This window comes from Chionomys nivalis, chromosome 13 (assembly GCF_950005125.1).
Source record: "Chionomys nivalis chromosome 13, mChiNiv1.1, whole genome shotgun sequence".
NCBI classification, from domain to species: domain Eukaryota; kingdom Metazoa; phylum Chordata; class Mammalia; order Rodentia; family Cricetidae; genus Chionomys; species Chionomys nivalis.
Window position 1 is genome coordinate 25907814 of NC_080098.1, and position 15969 is coordinate 25923782.

Sequence of the window (15969 nt, forward strand, 5' to 3'; positions counted from 1 at the left end):
TGCTCTTTCTGATTATTAAAGTAGTATGTTTATATTATAGAACATTTGGAAGGCAAAGGTGTTATTAAATTGCTCATTATCTCATTATGTTCAATTATAATTTCATCATGTTTGCATTTATATTTAGAACATAATATTGAAATTAAGCCATGTATACCATTCGAAAGATTTTCACCGGTATTCTGCAATCATCCTCCACGAGGTGGCATTAATATTCTCAAATATTAGCACTTTTGTTTTTAATGTACTTTATTTTTGTCAATTAGTTTCACTGTCATGGGAATGTCCATTGCATCCTAATGACTCCATCCTCCCACTGTCTCCTCTCCCTCCCTTCCCTGCCAAACTCCCTCCTCCCTAACACCCCCTTTCCTAGATTTGTGAGTTTTAGTTTCGGTTTGAAGTTTATTTTGTGACCCATTTACTTTAGCTAGGGTCATTTGGGTGACACTGGCTAGTACTTCCCTTATGGAAGTCTATGAACAATCCAGCATGATATGTCAAATGTCTAGGTATTGTACCTGGCTTCTAAAGACATTGACATGTTGCTGTGTTCGCTTCACATTTGTATATTTTTATCTCATAGTCAAACTCCCTATATCTCCCTCATTCTATCCCTCTTCCTTGTATTTCACTATTCTGATTTGGGTGTTAGAAAGTCTTAAACACGTTTTTTACACCACTGTATTTCAGTGTAAACCTTATAATGGATCCTACTTCTGTGGGTCTTCAAAGTGCTAGCTGGTGTCACTTCATCGGGTTACTTATGCACTATGCTGGGATTTCCTCCTTTTGTTCAAAATTGCATTTATGTCATTTATATATGATTTTAATACATTGATTTGGTTCCACTGTTGCATAAATTGCACAAAACATGTACCATGACTTGTGCATGTATCCCACTGATACACCATTCTCGGTTTCCTGCAGGTTCATAGATGTTGCCATGAAAATTGTCTATGAGTGTTTTTCTGTACACAAGTAGCATTGTCTCTGGCAGGACAGAATTACTGGCCCCTGGGGAAGGGGCAGTCACCCTCCTCAGTGGTGTAGGCGCTGGTAAGTTGTCTTTGCTGAGCTCACGTAGGCAACTCTGATTAAATTCAGTAGGTCACACAGACTTTTGAAGACATGAAAATGGGAGAGGGACTTGTTGGGAAAGAAGGGGTTTGGTGGGAGGGGTAAGGGGCTGAGAGCATAATGGAGAAAATATGATAAATACATTTATCCATATGTGTATGATATTATAAAAGAGTTGATGGGGAAGCTCAGCCAATCACATCTGGCTAGGGTGTGGCCATCTGGGGCCAGGTAGAAAAACCTGGAGATCCAGGTGTGTGCTCTCTGCACTCGCAGTGATCGCCTGGCCCATTTGGACTTCTGACCTTCTCCGGTAGCATGAGTTTCCCGGTTTTCAATTATTAAATTATATCTGTTGTTTTGAGCTGGTCTGTTTATTTAAGCATACCTGTCGAATACGCCTTCAAAGAGTAAACACATTTAAAAAACTATCACGTGCAGACAAAGCTAGAGCAGGGACAGCTCATAAACCAGCGGCAAGAGCTCAAAGTAAAACCAGAGGGTAACGTCTGGTAATGTGGGGGAGTGCTCAGTGCACAGTCCTGCAGTGAAACCAGAGGGTAATGTCTGGTAATGGAGAGTGCTCAGTACACAGTCCTGCAGTCTTGTTCCACAGAGTCTTCCAGCCTTGCCACCATAATGTTGATGAGGTTTCCTTCTTGAACAGTACCCATGGCTTTGTTATCCACATCCTCAGTGTCACCTACCCCTCATTACATAGATATGGCCAAAGGACCAACTCCGCCTTTTCTAAAAGGTCTAAGTGCTGCATTGATCGCCTCTGCTCTATCCCTTTGTGTTTGCCATCTGGTGAATTACTGGAAGATGGTGGTTCTTTCTGAAAGCCAGATCTTTACAGTTGGAGAAACCTTAACCCTCAGGGTAAAGCTCTGATACGGTCTCCTCTCTCCAGCTCTTCTCGGGTACTTGCCTTCAGAGCCAGGCCTTGACTTATGACTCCGGAGCCCAGCACACTGTGACTGTGGCAGACTTTGAAAATGCAACCATTTTGCAAAGTACTTGCATCAAGGCTGTTCTGTGGTTTCCAGTCAAAGGGAGTGCTTCTGTCTGGGCTACATGGGTGCTTCCCAACCCCACTCCTGACCCCGCCATTTTGTCCTTCATACAATTTCTGGTTGTCACAAACCTTTCTTTCTTTTACTTTTCTTTTTTTTTTTTCACTCAAATATGTTCTAGTGATTTCATTTGTTAGTCTTGTATGCTTAGATAGCGGAGATGTGTCCAAGCTTAAACATGTAAAGCTATCGTCATTAAAAGTCTCTTCATGTTACCAAGAAGCAGGTGGCAGTGGGGCTTGTTCTGGGAATGACACTAACTCTCATGATATTTCAGCTATTTAAAAGTGAGTTGTTTAAGCCCAGATGAACGTTTATATTGGCACGGGGTCCACTTAAGTTACAGTTCCCCAAACACTCAGCCAGCTGACATTTCTAAATGTCTCTTCCGTGTAGTGAAACCTCCATAAAAAAAAAAAAAATGGTTTGAAAATAAAAGTTTTGCATGTTGTCCTCTTCACATTCTCGAAAATCCCAGGGCCTGAGAGAGGCACCGTGAGTGGAGCGAATGTGGGAACAAACCTTGTGTTGCTCTGGGCAACTCACAAACAAGCTAATAGGTATCCCAACTTGAATGAATTGAGCCAGTCTTTTTAAAGCAATGATGGGATGAATCCAGGTGTGTGTACCACCTGTCAACTGGACCCATTTGAAACCCGAAACCTTAGTGTGTAAATGGCCCGAGTTCACTTAGCTGCACCCGCTTCAGCCCCAATAGCCCTATGCAGTTCATTCCCATGAGCTGAAATAAAAATGTTTTATGAAGCCGGGCGGTGGTGGCGCATGCCTTTAATCCCAGCACTCGGGAGGCAGAGGCAGGCGGATCTCTGTGAGTTCGAGACCAGCCTGGTCTACAAGAGCTAGTTCCAGGACAGGTTCCAAAGCCACAGAGAAACCCTGTCTCAAAAAACCAAAAAAAAAAAAAAAAAAAAGTCTTATGAATATTTAATAAGCATCATGATACCAACTGTGTCATAATAAACCTAAGAAGTATTTATTCATAAGGTAGCTTGTATCTGCCAAGTGGGGTATGTTTTTGTGCCGGATGAATGGGGTTCGCTAGGCTAACCACATTAGGGGAAAGAGTATCTTTGTTTCTACTAAAAATTGCAGAACTGTGGAGAAGGGAACTGGTAGACAGAATGGCAAAATACCTGTCAAGAGCCCTTTGCCATGAAAGCAAAACCAAGAGTGGGGCGACACTCACATGTGCACATGGCGTGCATGTGCGAACAGTTATTGACACGATAAAATGCTTTTATGGGGATACTGACTCAGACAATAAACATGACTGGATGTGCTGGTGCCATAAATCAGAAACCCCTTGAAACAATGAGACTCTCCCAGGCTCCATCTCCTGGAGGTCACCCTGCGCATTAGTGACTTCTCTTGTTACTCTCTTCAAATATCTGGTAAGAAGCACATTGGGGAGGAGGGGTTTACATTGGTTTTGGTGCTGGTCCCTGTGCAGCAGCGTCTTCTGTCCCAATGAAGCACAGATGCGTTTACTTTCAGAGATTCCTTATTGAAAATATCGCACGAACAACCCTGATGCGGTCTTGGAGGGACTTCCCTCTGGAATCCATAGCCAGGCCTCCATTGCCTGCCTCTGACTTTCTTTCAGTGGTCTTTTCCAAGATCCCACAGAACAGCCCCTCTTAAGCTTGGAGTACTCCACAGCCTTCCCTGCCCAAAGTTCTGAACACGTTCACAACCGTCCCCCAAACCTGTGTAGAGAGGTCCATCAGAGTTCACAAGCCACTCTCTCATACCAATTCTGCTCTGGTTTGCTTTCTATGGCTGTGATACACACCGTGACCAAAGAGACTTGGGGAGGAGAGGGTTTGTTTGGCTTACACTTTCTGATCACAGCCCATCATTGAAGGATCAACTTTCCTTTATTAAAGTTAGCTACATTAGTGAGATATCGCTGTGGATAAAAAAAATGGTAGAGTATTATATAGTTGTATTACAAATACCATCCTTTTGTATGAGAAACAAATGTATATATGCATATATATTGCATTTTGACATTTGTACTCAAAAGTCTACAAACAAAAAATTGTCACATTTATTCTTGAATTAAAACATCATGATCATCATTTATACTTGGTATAGATATAAAATGTATTTGTATTTTAAAATTTTGTTAATAATAAATAATAATAATAATTGCTGTGTGTGTATACCCATGTGAACACTCACATATGCAAATAGAGGCAAGAGGCCAATTCCAGATGTTGTTTCTCAGTAACTATTTACCTTGGATTTTTAGATAGGATCTCACTGGCCTGGAACTGAGCCAGTAGGCTGGGTTGGTGGCCAGGGAGCCCCAGAACCTGTCTCCTCCTCAGCACGGAATTACAAGCGTTCACTGTTACATCTTGTTTTTATGTGGGCTCTGAGAATCAAATTCACATTCTCTTGTTCGCTTTTCAAGCATTTACCAAGTAAACTATCTTCAGTCCCATTTGTATTTTGGAAGCTACGAAAAAAAACCAGCCAGTTCTTAACCGCCATCTATACTCACCTTCCTTCCTGTTCTTCTGCTATGGCAGGTAGGAGGTTATTCAGGTACTAGGAGCTAATCATCTATTCTGGAATCATTCATCTCATTAAGTCTGAACCACCCACTGTGTGGTCTTTCTTTCTATCTACCTATTTACAACAACTCTCATACAGTACAAAAAGCCCTATGAGAACCAGTCATCCATTTGATGAACTAGGTGCCATCAAACCTTTCTTTGAACTCATAGTCTTATGTCACAGAATGCAAAGCTGCATTCAGTTATGAATTCTCACTACTGTTTTATAGCCATAATGAGGCCCAACAATCTGGGTGGCTTTCTCTCCAAGGTCACACAGCTTGGTTTCATCCCCAGCAACTGTGTGTTTAATAAACAGTTAACTGAATAACATTGAGAGCAGCATTGTTTAAAGCTTGAGAAGTGTGGAGGAACATGAAGCAAACATTGCAGAGCAAACGGTCAGACTGTTGGAATAAGCAGCGGCCATGAGAGTGGAGGAGAGGAGATGCTAACAGTGGACGGAAGCCAGGACAGCTCCCGAAAGGCTTCTGTTCCAGGTCCGCTTTGTATTCTCAGTTTGTACTCTAAAACCACAAGGGCGAGCAAGCAAGATTTTACAGAAGCTTTCTGGGCAGTGAGCAGGTTGTTAAGGGCAACGGTCCATTGTTTCCTTTATTCGTCCAGGTCATTCTGTTTCAGGTATCAAGCAAAGCCATGCTTGGCAAATAGGCAGTGCCAGCAGTGCTTTACCTAAATCACTAAACAAATCAATATCTAAAAGCTCATCTTTTCTACCTTATTTTACTTCAAGATCAAACTGTTTTGTCTTAGAAATCTTAGGATTCTGTTCAGCTGGATGTCTTCTTAACTCTTGACCTAATAATGGTTAATATTGATCAAACCTGGAGTCAGCTAAGAAGACACCCTCTGGGCGCATCATGAGGGCATTTCCAGGAAGGGTTAACTGAGAGAAATTGCTCGACCAGAGGATAAATGCCTGCTTTAAAAAAAGGTGCCTAAATTTCACCAAATCTTTCCCTGTGCTCGGCATCAAGGCTTCATTCCAAGGATCTGCCTTGTCTAAACTTCAGCTCTCATCCAAAGACTTCATTTCCTCCCTTTGCTCTGGTTTCTTTCTTCTTCCTAGAACTCAAAACTTACATAACTACAAATTATACTTGTTTATGTGATTTACTTCTGTTCCCCCTCAGAGAGTAGAATTTCCTCATGTATAGTTAGTCCTCTTTCTTTCCTTCCTTCCATCCTTCATTCTTCCTTCCTTCCCCTCTCCCTCCCTCCTTCCCACTCCCCTCTTCTTTCATTTCTTTCTTTTCCCCATTCTCTGCTCATAAGACTTAGCATCCAGTACAAGGCCAGTACTCAGACAATATCTGTCAAATGCCTGAACTGAGCATTAACATCTTGAATCTTCAAAACTGTCATTAGAGACAGGCACTGGTCCCCCACTCGTGAGTGAGGTGAAAGGAGATTGAGCAATCTCACTGGACTGTGATCAGAAAGATAAAGTGGAAGAGAAGCAGGATTAGAACTCAAGACTAGATATTTTTAGTATAGAAGTATTTTTGCTTTATTTTCTGACTCATTAAACTATACTGGAAGACATACACTAAAGCTAGCACAACCTATTTCTAGTCTAAAAATATGCCACTCATGTCTACTAGGGCTCTCAAAAAGAAGATCACATAAGAAAATAGATTATTAATCTTCTAGCAACAGATCACTTTCCAGCAGGGATTGATGCAAAGATAGGTGAATGCCATGCAAACCTGCTCTCTCTGAACTGCGTTCACAGACCAGATTCTTGCTCTGACTTCTGGTGACATCTGCCTGTCATGACCACCACCCCATAAAATGTATTACGTGCCTGTAACTGCAACCAGAATACTTAGACACTGATGTTGTACCATGACAACCTGAAGCCAAAAGCAAGATGCAATTTTTAAAAAGCAGGGACAAGGCCACAGGTTTTATTCCCCACCACTCAAAAATGAAGACAAACAGAAAGCAATAGCAAACAAGCTTTCAAGCTGAAAGACAGAACAGAAGGAAGAGGGCAGCAGTCAGCTCAGTCCATAGAAGCAGGACAGCTGAGTTAGATGAGAACACTCTTGGCCCACCAACCATACAAAAAACATGAAGCCAAAATGGGCTTTAAAGTTTCAAAGAAAATTTACCTTCCAGAACATTTTTCCTTATATAAAAAAAAGTGTTTATTCACTGTCATGTGTCTTGGTGCCTTGCTTGTATGTATGTTTGTACATCAAGTATGTGCCTGGTGCCCAGAGGCCAGAAAAGGGCAGATGAATCTCCTGTGACTGGAGGTACAGCAGGTGATGAGCAAGTTACCTTGTAGGTGCTGGGAATTGAATTCGGGCCCTCTGGAGAAGCAGCCAGTGCTCTTAACTGCTGAGCCATCTCTCCAGGTCAGTTTTTGTTTTAACAATAGTCCTCAACACCTCTACCAAGAAATATTGGTATTTGTAAATGTGGGCCATCTGTGTTCTGGTCAGTGTTTAAGGAGCAAGCAAGGCCCCGACTGGAAACGCTCTACAGTACTTAACATTCTGGAGGTCGGCACCTTTATGTGAGCAGGAAACAGTGAACACTTCCTATCTAGAGAGAGAGCTCTTGAGAAACAGGAGCTTTTGGGGGTTACGTTAGCAAGATCTAGCTTAAAGCCTAATGACCCTTCTCAGACTTAAGGATGTTTGCATTTGCTATCTCACTCCAATTTAAAACAAGTGTTATCTCATTGAATCCTCCAGCAGTCTTTCGAGGCATTCTCTTTCATTTCCACTTTCAAATGAGTAAACCGTGCAACAGAGAGGTTAAATAAACAGCTGTAATATCGTTTAATGGCTGGCAGACCAGAGGATTGTATCCGGCTCCAAAGTTCCTTGTAGCTGCCTCTGATACATTGCCACTATTCCATAAAGCCCATGCTGTTAACCCAGAGATCATTTTGAAATTTCTATTATAATCATTATGATCAACTACATGTGCTAGTTCCTTGGTACAGTTTTAATCACATGCAAATTACTCAATAACAACTCCAATGGGTAAGAAAAGTAAAATATAAAGCAGGCCTATCAATTTTTGAATCTGTGTTGTCTGGGTTGGACTAAGGAGAGAGGCTGAAAACGAACCCCTCCACGAATCAATAAGCCAGCAGCTGAGATTATCTCAGAAAAGAATATTTATAGCCCAGGTCCAAAGAGGCACTCAGTGAATACTTGCTGACTGGGTGGAATCAGACAGACTTTTGTGAGTGACATGGCATGGGAGCTGATTGCAAACCCTGTTTGAGGAGCCGTTTGATGAGGCAAAGCAGAATTCATGATCTGATATGAAAGCTGTAGTGTGTTATGAGAACCTCACTGCTGCTGGTGCTGGGGGCAGGGCGGCGGTGGTGCAAACAATGTCCAAATAGAGTTTCTTTAGTGTAATAATTTTTGAAAACTGTTTTATACAGCTGGCATGTTAAACGTCCTGGAAATCACATTGAGTCTTTGCAAGTTGCCTCATTTAATCACCACATAAATTCGCAAATGCAATTTACAGCATTCAGGAAGCTGATCATACCTGAGTCTTCACACTTACCATTTCAGCATTAAAACAGTATTCAAGACTATACTCTGGAAAACTGTGTGGTGACAGGACGAAATCACATAGTTGAACTTCAAGGCAAGGAAGGGAAACAGAGAGAGGCTGAATGGATGGATGGGAGCACCGGGCTTGTATTCTTGAGGAATAACGGTGGTCTTTCCATTTTCATTTGAAATGCAGCCATCTGAGATTTGGCGGCTGTTTGAGAAGTCAAAATTTCTTATTAAATTGTGGAGAAATTGAGAGATTCTAAACAAATACAGACAGTAATCACTAGAGAGCACACAATAACTTGGCTATATGGAAATTACAAATTATAATATCTTCCTCCCGAGTAAATGAAATATGCAAAAGAACACTGCATAATACAATAGAGTTCTTGTAGTCCCTGGGCAGCTACTATTAGCTTGCTGTTTTATCACGGTTGCGTATTTCCTCAGTTAATAATAAAGGCACAGAATTAAATTTAGAATAAATTATAAAATTCTCTTAAAGTTCAGCTTTTACATAAAATGTCACCGAGAAGTATCAAAGTGCTCTGGCAACCAATGGCATAAATCTTTTTAAATGTCTGTGTGAACCTTGTTGAAGAGTCTATTTATTATTTTTTTTTACCATCATGCTTTTACTTGTGACAAAGCATTTCTCTAATCTGTTTTCAGTCTGTTGGTGTGCATGGTAATCCAGGTTCTAAAGAAACGGAAAATTTAGCTCTGCCAAGAATATTTTTACAATCTCGATGGTATCTTTTTTTTTTTTTTTTTTGAATTTTTCGAGACAAGATTTCTCCGTAGCTTTTGGTTCCTGTCCTGGAACTAGCTCTTGTAGACCAGGTTGGCCTCGAACTCACAGAGATCCGTCCGCCTCTGCCTCCCGAATGCTGGGATTAAAGGCATGTGCCACCACCACCCGGCTTCTCGATGGTATCTTAATAAGATTATTTCTCATAGTGTATCTGTGGATGGTGATACAGAAACACAATGCTGACGACAATGTAACTAGTTCATTCATCCATTGTTTCCATGCCCTCTCCCTACTTTCTCTGAGACAAAGTCTCACGTAACCTAGGCTGACCTTGAACTCACTACATAGCTAAGGATTACTTTGAACTTCTGGCCCTCCTTCTGCCTCCTCCGAGGATCACAGGCATGTGCCACCATGCTTATTTTTATGCAGTCCTGGGAATCAAACCTAGGGTGTTGTGCATGCTGGGCAAGCATTCTGCAAACCAACCTGTATCTCTATCCCATTCATCACCCGTTATTTTATTCAACAAGACTTTAGTATTGCTGTTCAGCAGTCTCTGCTCACAAAACCCCAAGCTCAGTGTTCTAAAATACGTAACACAATAATCTCTGCCTTTTAAGAATGTACAGTTTTTGCGAGTCACATTCTCATTTTTGAGACAGCATTCACTCAGTTAACTCCTGATTATTCCCAAGGTTTGCCCACCATCCCATCTTGCCTGCCTTTTCATTTCTTGTCAGTCCTACCCTTCACCAGTTTCTCTTGTACCAAATGGATACAAAAAAGGAGATCCCATCACTCTGTACCTGGCAAGTCTAGCCGAAGCTCTGTTGGACAAGGTCTGGATGTTGCAAGAGTTAAAAATCTCCTTTTCACCCATGAAGAAATTGCAGTTGCATTCCTCATTGTGAGTGTTCCTGTCCTAGCTTTACCAGGCTGCTTGGGGTGAGCAGACCACCTTCCTTCTTGTTCTTTTGTCCTCCTACTGTCAACTACATTTCTGTTTCTTATAAAATGTGGAAGGTCATAATTCCTCCCCAAAGGAGATAGAAACGTCATGGTTTTTAGCCATACATCTTCTAATGGAAATGAATCCCATACTGTTCCCAGGGGTAGCATGTCAACCCAATGGAAGCTTCTAGAATGTGGAGTCAGGCAAGATGCTGAGACCGAAATATTGAACCACAGTCAACATTCAAAAGACCATGGCAGTCTAAGTATCCACAAGTCTTGAGTGTTTAGGCAGGTCCAAAATGCCAAGAAGGGCCAATGGACTTAGGACATTTCTTCTGAAAGTTCGAGACCAGCGGTTCTCAATATGTAGGTCTTGACCCTGCTCGGGGCAAATGATCCTTTCACAAGGGTCTCATATTAGTTACTTTATGATTCATAACAGTAGCAAAATTACAGTTATGAAGTACCAATGAAAATAATTTGATGGTTGGGGGGCACCATAACATGAGGAACTATATTAAGAGGTTGTAGGCTTGAGAAGGTTGAGGGAGGGCTACTGTCCTAGAGAGAAATAAGAGAATGGGCAACACTCACAAATGTTCTGAGATCAAGGAGCCTACCAAGGAGATTTCCTTTGCTTCTGAGAAATGAAGAGCTGGCCATTGAGACAAGACTAATCGAGAACAGAAGGATGGCCTTTTACAGTAACTTGGCAAAACTAGACATATCCTGTCAGAATATCCCATACATGTCTCTACACTTGATTAAATATTTACAAGGATTAAAATGCATAAAATCAGTAACCTATCATCAATGGAGGCAAAGTATGTGACAATGATTGAAACTTAACAGGAAAGGAAGTCTTGTATGTTTTTGGCAAATAGAATGAATGAATCATGGTAAATAAGACACCTATTTCTGAAATATCAAGAAGAATACAATTCAGATGAGCCTGGCAGTGTTCAGGATGGTAAGGCTGTAGACCTAGGTTAGAAAAAATCATTAAAATTATTCCTAATGATATTCTGCTATGCTTATACATAGTACCTATCCCAGTCATAATCAGAGAGGCTTCCTCCAGTAGCTGATGGGAGCAGAAGCAGAGACCCACAGTCAAACATTAGGTTCCCAAATTGAAGATCTCCATCGTGTCCTTTCCTTTGGAGCTCTAGGGACCTTGTGGAAGAGGGGAGGAAGAATCGTAGGAGTCAGAGAGGTTGAGGACATCATGAGAACGCAGCCCACAGAATCAACTGAGCAGGGCTCATAGGGCTCACAGAGACTGAAACAACAATCACAGAGCCTACCAGAGTCGGGGCTAGGTCCTCTGCATATATCTTATGGTTGTGTAGCTTGGTGTTTTTTGTGGGACTCCTAACAGTGCAAGTGGGGGTGTCTCTGACTCTTTCATCTACTCAGACCCTTTCTGTCTTACTAGGTTTCCTTGCTCAGCCCTCATATAGGACTTGTGCCTAGTCTTATTGTGACTTGGTATGCTGTCTTCAACTGAACCTGGGAAGTCTGCTTTTTTTTCTGAAAGGAAAGAGAGGAGGAGTGGACTTGGGGGAGAGATGAGGTGGTGATTATGAGGGGTAGAGGAGACGACACTGGGAGGAGCAGAGGGAGGGGAAACTGATCAGGATGTATTGTATAAGAAAATAATTTAAAAAGAAAGAATACTATTCATGTATTATTTATCTTGTATTTACTTTTAATTTTTAATGCAGTAAACATCATCATGTGATACCCCTGCATGTATTGTAGTGTTATGAAAGATGCTTAATACCAACATGTCAATGCATAAATAGAGTAAAGAAGTTAGATGAAAAAAACTAGGCCACCTCTGGACTGAGTGGGAGGCCCAAGTAGGTGACTGCAAGAAGGTTGAAGATTAATATGTCAGGGCTTGTCAATATATATGGAGGAAGGGAGACTGCGGGAGATTGAGAGCTAGGGACAAGTTTATCTCGTGAACTTCAACAGCAAAACCAGTGGATGGTGGTGCATGGATGTGTGCATGCAGCAGGGCTGATGAAATGCCCATTCGGAGGTCTAAGGGGAATGGGATGTTAATGAGGCTAAAGGTAAGGATGGGTTGATTTTAAAAACATTACTTTCAATGCAATAAAAGGATGAGTTGAGATTACCACGTGTGTCAGGCCTTCCTGGAGACTTTGGAAAAGGGCTGAGACCTCTGGCTGAGACCTCTGGACCAGAAAGCTCTTACAGCTCTTGCTATGCCGGTGGCAAGGTCTCATTGCATCCTTTCTGCCCAGCATAGGCTCACTGGCTAAACTGGTTTTCCAGCTATTCTATAAGTCCCCAGAGACCACACTTACTCTCTTCTATCACCTAGGAGACAAACCCCCACCCTCACATCACGACTAAGAGGAATTATCTAGATTAGGTTAGCCTCTACGTGTGTTTCTTGGGACGGTCCACAGTAGATAAGTTGAAATAGGAATACTCTGTGGGTGTCACTGACCCATGGGCTGGCATCCAGGATTGAATACAAGGATACAAGGAAAAAGTGACATGAGCATTAGCCTGCCCTCCCTCCCTCCCTCCCTCCCTCCCTCCCTCCCTCCCTCCCTCCCTCCCTCCCTCCCTCCCTCCCTCCGTTCCTCTCTTCTGCCTCCATCCCTTTCTCCTTCTTTACCTCTTTTCCTCCCTCCTTTCTCCCCTTTCCCCTCCTCTCTGGCCACAGATGTAGTAGGAACAACTACCTCAAGTCTATGTTTCCATGACTGCCCCAGTATTCCCTGCAACTGTAAGCTGAAATAAACCTTCCTCTTTTTAGATTATTGCTGGAATATTTTGTTGTAGCAACAGGAAAAGTAACGAACATATTTCATCTCTAACCAAACATCAGAGTTTTGTATTATCCCATTGGTATTCCATGGATTTGAGCCCAGTCTGAGAATCACTGACTCCCTGTGTAATTTTTGAGTATACCCAGAAGAGATGGCAGGGTCTCTAGTTGCTCATGACCTAATTAGCCAACCAGTTCCTACAGTTCCCAGGAATCACTCAGCAAGAAAACAGCTCTCACATCCTCATTCCCTCCGTTCAGAGTCTTTGATGCAATTTAAATGGCGGGACACTCCACAGCTCATTTAATTACCCTGCCATTTTTACAGAATGCTCTTTGACTTAATTTTATCTCCAGGAGTACAAAGCACCGAGAGGCTTCTCATAAACAAGGAGTTGCCTCTGACAGCTTCTGGGAAGAAGCCCCCAGGGGCAGAGGATGGTGATTTACAGAGCACTAACAGCGTTAGGAACAGCCTCGCCACCAGAAGTTTCTAGGGCTTAATTATTGCCTTTAAATTTTGAGCTAGAGTTAGTCATCAAACATCATCCACCCGAAGAAAAGGGGTAGAGGATACATGATTGTACAGCTAGCGGCAAACTTGAAGATGTCAGTGTTATTCTGTCTCCAAGGTCCTGTAAAGACATCAGCCTAAATCAGTTGCTGTTCATTCTATGGTCAATTTGGCCAATGCACTCTTCTTGTGACCCACATTTTCCATTAAAAATCCACAACACTTTGGGAGCTAAATGGGAAAAAAGACAAGCCAAATAAGCATGAGGATGTGAGTTTGATCCCCAGCACCAACATAAAAAGCTAGGTGCAATCACGTGTATGTAATCCCTGCATTGAAAGGGTTGGAATGGCAGACATATGGATCCTGGAGCTCACTGACTGGCAGTCAAGACTAACTGTTGAGTTCCACATTCAATGAGAGGCCCTGTATCAAAAACTAGGTGAATAAAAATTGAGGAAGATATTCATCACTGACCTCTGCACACACATGCACACACATCTATAGGTGTCTACATGCATATGTACGTACACCTACAACACACACATAGCTGGAGACTGCTCGTTGTTCTAGGCTGCCCAGACCCGAATAATCACACAAAAACTATATTAATTGCAACACTGCTTGGTGAATAGCTTAGGCATACACCTGGCTAACTTTTGTATCTTTAATTAACTCCTTTCTATTAATCTGTGTATCATCACGAGGCTGTGGCCTACAAGTAAGGTTTTGGTGTTCTGGTGTCTTTCTCCTTCAGCTTCTACATGGTGTCTCTTTGACTCTCTGACTCTGTCCTCTCTCTCTCTCTCTCTCTCTCTCTCTCTCTCTCTCTCTCTCTCTTCAAGCCTGGCTATATTCTGCCCTGCTATAGGTTGAAGCAGCTTCTTTACTAACCAATGGTAATAAAGCATATTCACGGTATACAGAGAAGACTCCCACATCATCTCCCCTTTTCTGTATAAATAAAAAGGAAGTTTTTAACTTTAACATACTAATATTACATGTAACAAAACAGGTTCAAGCAAGAATTACAGTTACAATATTTAGTCTATTTGTATTTGGCAAAATTAAAGAAAATATATTATCATCATTTTTATCTTTGCTAGTATAAAGTTTCATATCTAATTTATTTTTTGTCATAACTAAGGAAAACTATAACTATCTTCAACTCTTCAAAAACCCCAATAGGGTATAATAACACCTAAGTAAACAGGAAGTGCATTGTAAACAACTTCCAAAACTTTAGAATTGACAAAAGCATTTTGCTGCCTGGATAGTCATCCATCCAAAGTTCTTCTGTAATGTTGGAGCATCAATCTTCAGCCTATAGGCCCATAGTATCTGGCAGATTTTTCCATGAAATGGAGTATTTGAAAGGCTGTTTTATCTCTCTTGGCAGATTGTCAGTCACTTTCATCTGTATTTTACAGAATGTCTGGCAGTTTCTTCTGTGAAGCAGGAGCCCTGAAGGACCACTCTATCTTTTGGAAAGTTCAACAGTCACTTTTCTGTGGGTCCTGCATGTTCAGTTCATACAACATACCATCAAGCAGTCCAGAAAAGAGCAGTTTCTTGCCCAAATGGCTAGCTTTGTCACTTTAAAGGAAAATTTCATAACGAGTTTCTTCATTGCCCATCAACCTCTCTGAAGTAATTGGTGCTGCCAGAAGTAAACATGTCTCACTGTTGAGAAAAGTCTAGGTTCTTAAAAATGCCGTATTCCATAGGTCTTTGAAATGCTGAAGATTATCTATCTAACTATCTAATATATCTCTATATATCTAGAAAACTTAACTAACATGACAAGTTTGACTATTATAAATGACTGCCTGTTAATCTGCAGTTTTAAATTATACATTACAGTTTAAATGAACTGTCTAATTTTTTTTTATTTTATTTTTGATACAGGATTTCTCTGTAGCTTTTTTGGTTCCTGTCCTGGAACTAGCTCTTCCAGACCAGGCTGGCCTCGATGAAATGTCTAAACATAATACCTTAAACAAGAACAGAAATACACATAGCAAAATTGACCTTAGATTTGCATCAATAGACAAAAATCCATACCAATGCAAAATATTCATCTTTATATCATAGCCCCCCCTTTTTAAAAAGACATTGTGACTATTAAGAATTTATACCCAGCTCCTTTAAATGAAAGCAAATATTTATAAACAATCCTTTTGGAAATTTGGGCATAGTTTTCTTCAAAGTGATTTCTGCTTTTTGCTGGACCAAGTATTTTTAGGGTTCACAGAAAACTTTCAGGAGGTCTTATCTGTCAAACTACATTAGCCTAGAAGGAATCCATAGGTTCTCATCTTCTGTGGAAACAAAAGCAGAACCTCTTTTCCAAAGTAACATAACCCTAGACTCAAATATTGAAGTCAGCATACCTTTAAAATATATATATTGATTTAGCTTAGTATCCCCCAGAATCAAATATCTCTCTGCAGTTAGCTTATTAATGGTCTAAAAATTCAAAGAAAGGGCTCCAAAACCACAGAGAAACCCTGTCTCGAAAAACCAAAAAAAAAAAAAAAATTCAAAGAAAGAACAATATTATACATAGACTCTCTGTGTATATTTCATCTTTATTTGACTTTTTCTCTAATACTTTTTAATATTTACTTA